At 39.1% G+C, this 6,182-nt stretch overlaps 1 protein-coding gene across 1 annotated transcript in view; it reads left to right on the top strand.

The window, feature by feature from the left end:
* Window positions 1–594: 594 nt before the first annotated feature.
* The window catches only part of ppfibp2b (PPFIA binding protein 2b), a gene marked incomplete in the record, with an annotated part of 84,691 nt that continues 79,103 nt past the window's right edge, over window positions 595–6,182 (top strand). Inside the window, 1 exon segment of the mRNA XM_014033082.1 lies at window positions 595–808.

Below are 6,182 nucleotides of genomic sequence, written 5' to 3'. Positions count from 1 at the left end.
CATTAAAACTGGTAAACACAAGCAATTACAGAATGCATTCAAATATGAATTGTTTTCTACTTAAAATAAAAAAGTAAATGAAAATGGGTGCATGGAACTGCAATAAACGGTTGCAACTATTTCTTTCTACCACTAGATGGCAGTGTCAGTTTAACACAATAAAAGGAAGTACAACTTGTAGTTTTCATTATTTTATGTGGTATCACACAAGTTTAAAAGTAATTTCTTCACTTGTACATCAGCTTTGAGAGGTTGTGGAGTTTCAACAGAAATGTTCCTGACCCACTTCTGTTTAGGGCTTGATTAAACCCATACAAAAAAAAACAACAATACATCAAAACATCAACATGACTTGTTTAGCTGATGATCCAGTTTTTATTAGCTAATCTGCAATATTGGGTTATTAGATCTAAAAAAATAAAACAACTAAAACAAATGGAAACTATTTCTTATTCGTAGTAATATAATTATTTATTAAAATTTGTGTTTATTTCTCACCATTTAAAAAAAAAGGGGGGGTTAAACGGTTGAGCGCGTTTGTTCCGAGGGGTCCCTGAAGGCATCGCGCGCATCACATGGCAGGTGAGGGGAGAGCGAGCTCGCGCAAACAGACGCACCAGAGAGAGAAGTGTACCTACAGGTCGGACCAGCTCCACAGTGGAGTTCTGTCTTCTGGGAAAACATGTGGCTTCGTGTGTGGGAGTTCACTTTATTTTAACAAAAAAAACTAAAGAGACATTTTAACAAAACAAAATAAAGAAAAAGGAGAGGATTCGTTTCAAAGGAAAGTTCCGAGGAGACGCTTCTCGTGAGTATTCAGGACCAAATGTTTCTCAACAGTCGCTTTAACTTTTTATTTATAGTTTATGAGCTAAACATTAAAAAAAAAAATCCTGCAGGATGTTAAAAATCAGTAAACATTAATAAAGTGATGCTACTTTTTAAAAGTTAGAGGATGTTTTGGACAGTTCCTCATATATCTACTTATAAATATTATTTTTATTTATTTCCTTTTATTTCCGGGTTAAAGATGCTTAGGGTCAGTGACAGGAAACTCCTGGAGAGTCCACATTTCAGAATAAAACCCTTCAGATATTTAAATATTTTTGCAGCATCTTAGTGCAGTATTGTGTAGCACATACTTGTTGGCAATTGTGTGTACTTAAAATAATAATAATAATAAACAATAAATACTGAGCTAAAATATGTAATGTATAAAATAAAGAAGAAAGAACAAGTACGATAATTGTCAAAAGAAATCACAAACTGCTTATAAATATTTTTATTCTTTATTTTTACTGATCTTCCTGACTTTGTATCTGTAGTGGATCATTTGAACAATACTGCAGGAAGCCATTTAAGGCTTTAAAAACAATAAAAAGGGATTTAAAATAATTTAATGTTCAACTGAAAGTCAGTGGAGAGATTTGCAAACATGTATATCTAGTTCTGATTAAACCGACAGACGCATCATGTGTTTGGTGTGTGAGGTTAGCCCAGGGTACTTTTATTATCAGTGTTGTGTTATTTTTCTGTGCCAGCTCGGAGCTGTTAAACATTTTGTCCCACAGACGCACCGTGGTGACAAACATCATCCATTTCTGACATCGTGAGCAAAGAGAGGGGGCCGAATGAGGGGCTAATAGCAGAAAATCATGGCTGATGTTTGGCTCCCCTCTGCTGAAGCATCTGCTGCGTACACACACACACACACACACACACACACACACACACACNACACACACACACACACACACACACACACACACACATGGACGTGGATGAGCATGTGCGCAGACATCACAGAGACTTGAGAGAGCTGGAGGAGGCTCCTGACTGTGAATGCAGCCGGCCGGTGCCTCTTTTCTGGTGCAGCTCTCATTAAAAAGGGAGCGAGCTGAAAGGCATCACAGTGAATTGATCAGGGCTGCTCCGGGTGCCGCTTCGGTGACATCAGCACGTAGAAAAACACGGGAAATTAAAGGCTCAACCTTGTCGCCTTTCATGTTTGACACCCTCTTTGTGCTGAGAAATTACAAGCCACTTTTGTCGAACCGTGAAAACGACACCGTGCTCCACGTTGTGTGCGAATTTTAGCTCAACGTGTGCAACGTTCACTGATTTACCAACTTTTATTTTTTGAGGTTTCTGAGGTCAGTCGGCCCTGGTGGCCATCTTGAATCGATGAATCCAGAAGTTTATCAGTGAGAGCTTCAGAGGCGAACAGAAACATTATCATTCCACCTTTTCTTTTTTGGCAGTGGGCGATTAATTAAAGCAGGAGCCATCGCTAAAGCCCCTAAACGATCAAAGCGAAAGCATTGTTCTCGTTACGAAGCTGTTTATGTTTGACAGGCTCATTAACGGAAGCGGAGCGGGGATTTTTGAAAATTCAGGCATTGTCCTCGCACGGAGGATCAGTGGACGACGGGCACTCATCCCTGTGATCAAAGTAATTCTAACAGCGTTGGTTTCCCCTGCAGCTGGAGAGGATCCGATTATTGCTCCGTCGTCTAAACTCCCGCTGCCTTTCACGTCTCCAACTTCCCAAAAGGTGACTCGCTTTACGACAAGGAGCGCCGCAGAACAGACGGACAAAAAAAAGATGCAAAAACGATGAATTAAAGAGTGGAAGGGGAGGAAAAATGTGCTGATGGGGTAAAGTAAAACATGGACACAGGAAGAAAARAAATGGTTGTCCAGGAAGAGAAACAGAGAGGCGAAGGATAGATCAACACTTCTGTTTGTGTTCCAAGAAGAGAAATATGACCTTTTTTATTTCTGACTTTATTCACCTGCGCTATATGCCTATTAAGTAATCCAGAAAACAAATAAAAGCAAGAATTGACTTATTTTACCTGCAGCACAAAAGTGAAGCACTTTGTTGGTTTAAAATGAATAAAAGTATAAAGTGTTTGATCCTCCCTCTGTGAGCTTGTCTGTCTGGGATCACTGAAATATACAGAAGAGCATGGCATTCAACAAATGAAACCAAATTAGATCCCCGATCTCATAATAATGAGAAAAGATCTCATAATTACAAGAAAGGATGTCATAATTTTGAGAAATGATCATATAATTAATAGGAAAGATGTTTTAATTACGAGATGTCATAATTATGAGAAAAGATCCCATATTTATTAGGGCTGTGTATTGGCAAGAATTTGGCGATACGATACATATCATGACAGAGGGGTCACGATACGATATATCCCGATATATTGCGATACTGTAAGCAAGGCAACATATTGCCATGTATTGCGATTTTTTTTTGTCCAAAAATTTTATTAAATAAAAACCTCTTACTGAAAAGAAAAAGAAAAACTAATGTTTACTTACAATGCTAATGCTACCCTTACTCTGTGGCGCTCAAGAGGTAGAGGAGCCAAATGGCTGGCTCACTGCTGCCAACTAGTGGTCAGAGGCTGAACTACAACATAAAAATGAACGGCTGGCAGGAAAGTTGACATTTTAAACCTTAATTAAAAATCGATACAGGGCTTTAGAATATCGATACAGTATCGGGAAATGAAATATCGCGATATTTCAGTGTATCGATATTTTCTTACACCCCTAATAATTTCGAGATCCTGATCTCATATTTACGAGAAAAGATCTCATAATTACGAGAAAAGATCTCATAGTTAACAAATAAAACCAAATTAGATCCCTGATTTCATAATTACGAGAAAAGATCTCATAATTACAAGATAAGATCTTATAATTACGAGAAAAGATCTCATAATTACAAGATAAGATCTTATAATTACGAGAAAAGATCTCATAATTACAAGATAAGATCTTATAATTACGAGAAAAGATCTCATAATTACAAGAAAAGATCTCATAATTACGAGAAAAGATCTCATAATTACGAGATCCTGATCTCATATTTACGAGAAAAGATCTCATAATTACGAGATCCTTATGTTGGAGGATTTTGAGCAGCCTCTGGTGCTGGATGTGTTYCTGTGTGTCGAACACAGGTGTTCCCAGAACAAGCTGTGTAATGKTTATCCACCAGAGTTTAATAAAGTTGTAGAGAAAGAAACAGGAGGAAGTGTGTGCTTTTGACATMCAGGACGTAATTTAACACATTTCAGATGCATTAGCTTCTTATAGCCGTAGCGTCCCGTACTGCAGGAAGAGAGTGAGTTCCAGCGTGACAGAGTGGGCTTTTCACTTGAACAACMACAAAGAAGAAAACTGCGCCGTGTCGACATACTAATATTAACGCCATCTGTAATRTTTTGTTCCGACTCTTATTGGGACTCTTATTTTGAAATATCCAGACACCAAAAGTACTGCAGACTAAGGAAGTTGGGTACCTGTGTGATGTTTGAGACAAAGCTGATTCAACAGAACTCCCTCAGACTGGTGTGCAGGTGCATTTAGTAACAAACCTGCAGACACAACACCGTGCACATTAACTCAATATATCCCAGTGTTTCATACCTAAGAGGAAATAAAAGCATATAAAATCCAACAGTGCAGTCATTTTTCACTTTTCCTGTAGTACAGATCAGCTATAATTCTTTAACCTTTCTCATAGTTTTGAGAACAGTCTTCATTTTTTATTTAGTGAATGCAACACTCTTCTTCTGAGATGAAATGACACTTATTTACAGATGAGGTGACTTCTGAGTTGAACTGTATTTTATTTGCTGTTTGTGTTTATTTATCACGTTAAAAACTGAGTCCAACACTTGCYGTTTGTCACAGTCTCCTCACGCTTCGACTCCGCTTTATTTACTCRCAAATCTTTGTGCAGCATTTGTGAATCTGATGAAATAATGGAAAATCTGTTAGCGCTAACACGCAGAYGACAAAAAGCTCGTGTTATTTAATTGTATTTCCATCAGCTCAGCTTTTTAAGGCAAACGAGCCACATCTTCTCCACTTTTCTGCCTTAATGGAAGCACGGAGCGGCTTTTAAACAACCGATTATCAAACCGGGCAGCAACCGTTTTAGTTTGTGCAGATGTTCGGGATGTATGGATTCGTCAGTCGGAGATGTTTTAACGCGCTCTGCTTTGGATGTGCGCAGATGAGGAAAAATCCAGATTACGTGGGGAGTTCCCGGGCGTGTGAGCATCGCTGCAGACGACTCTCACAGCGCGACTCGTCAGAACCATTATCAGACTAACAGCTGAAGGCCAGAGGGAGTGAGGAGGCGAGGGCGCGAAGCAGCAGAAGGATGATTAAAAGGAATGTGTTGTGGCGAGGTGAGGAGACCGGAAAACAACACGAGTGAACAGTTCACGAAAGGTTCCTTTTTTTTTTTTTGCTTTGCAATAAACAAAATCCACTTAAACGTCGAACATTTTCGTGCTCAGAGAAGTTGTGCACAGCTGAAGAGTTTGCCAAACTCAGCACCCGCGCGTTATCTTTGACTTTTTTATCACATTTCGTGTATTATCTGGTAGAATGACACGGCTGCGCTGCTCGTCCTCTCCTCAGGCGTTTATCTCCTCTGGACTGCGTCACACCATGTTCTGGATGGGATCCACAGAAGTGCTGAACACGCAGCTCTGCACTCTCAATCAGACCCAATCAATCCAARGATGTGTGGGAAACGTTAGAGCCCCCAATGTATGTAAAGACAATAACGGTCACATCAGATTAAATGAAGTTTGTGTGCGAGTATTTTGGATTCAGAAGCTTCAAAAAGGTCCCAACAGCAGCCCACCTCTCAATCGTCTCATCCTTATAGTCTCTAAAAACTTTTTATACTTTCAGCAGTTAATTATAAAGATGGCCAGGGGCGGAGCCAGAGGGCTGGCCAGGGTGGTAAGTGCCACCCCTGGTGCCACCCACAAATGATTGACAAGTGGGTGGGGCTCTTTGATTTGTGATTGTTTAGATTTTGTTGAAGATTGTTCTCTGATATACAGTATTAATTTTCAGCTTTGAATGTTTAAAAACGGCGGAATTTTAGCTTTTTAAAGTTAGCTGTGGTGGCATTCTAAGTTTGGTTCGTTTTTTTTTTGGATTTTCCATCGATAAAACAAGAAAAAATAATAATTGGGTAGTTTTCCAATTTTTTTGTTTTAAAACTAAATTTACAAAACAATAATAGTAAAATTGAGAAAAGGCTATGTTTTTATCACACTATTGTGATTCGTTTCCCATCCAAGTCGTCTCCACTTTGGCATGCTTCTCCTCCTGCATACTTTGTCCTA

Source organism: Austrofundulus limnaeus, unplaced genomic scaffold (assembly GCF_001266775.1).
Source record: "Austrofundulus limnaeus strain Quisiro unplaced genomic scaffold, Austrofundulus_limnaeus-1.0 Scaffold7, whole genome shotgun sequence".
Lineage (NCBI taxonomy): Eukaryota > Metazoa > Chordata > Actinopteri > Cyprinodontiformes > Rivulidae > Austrofundulus > Austrofundulus limnaeus.
This window is presented reverse-complemented; position numbering and strand designations above follow the sequence as displayed.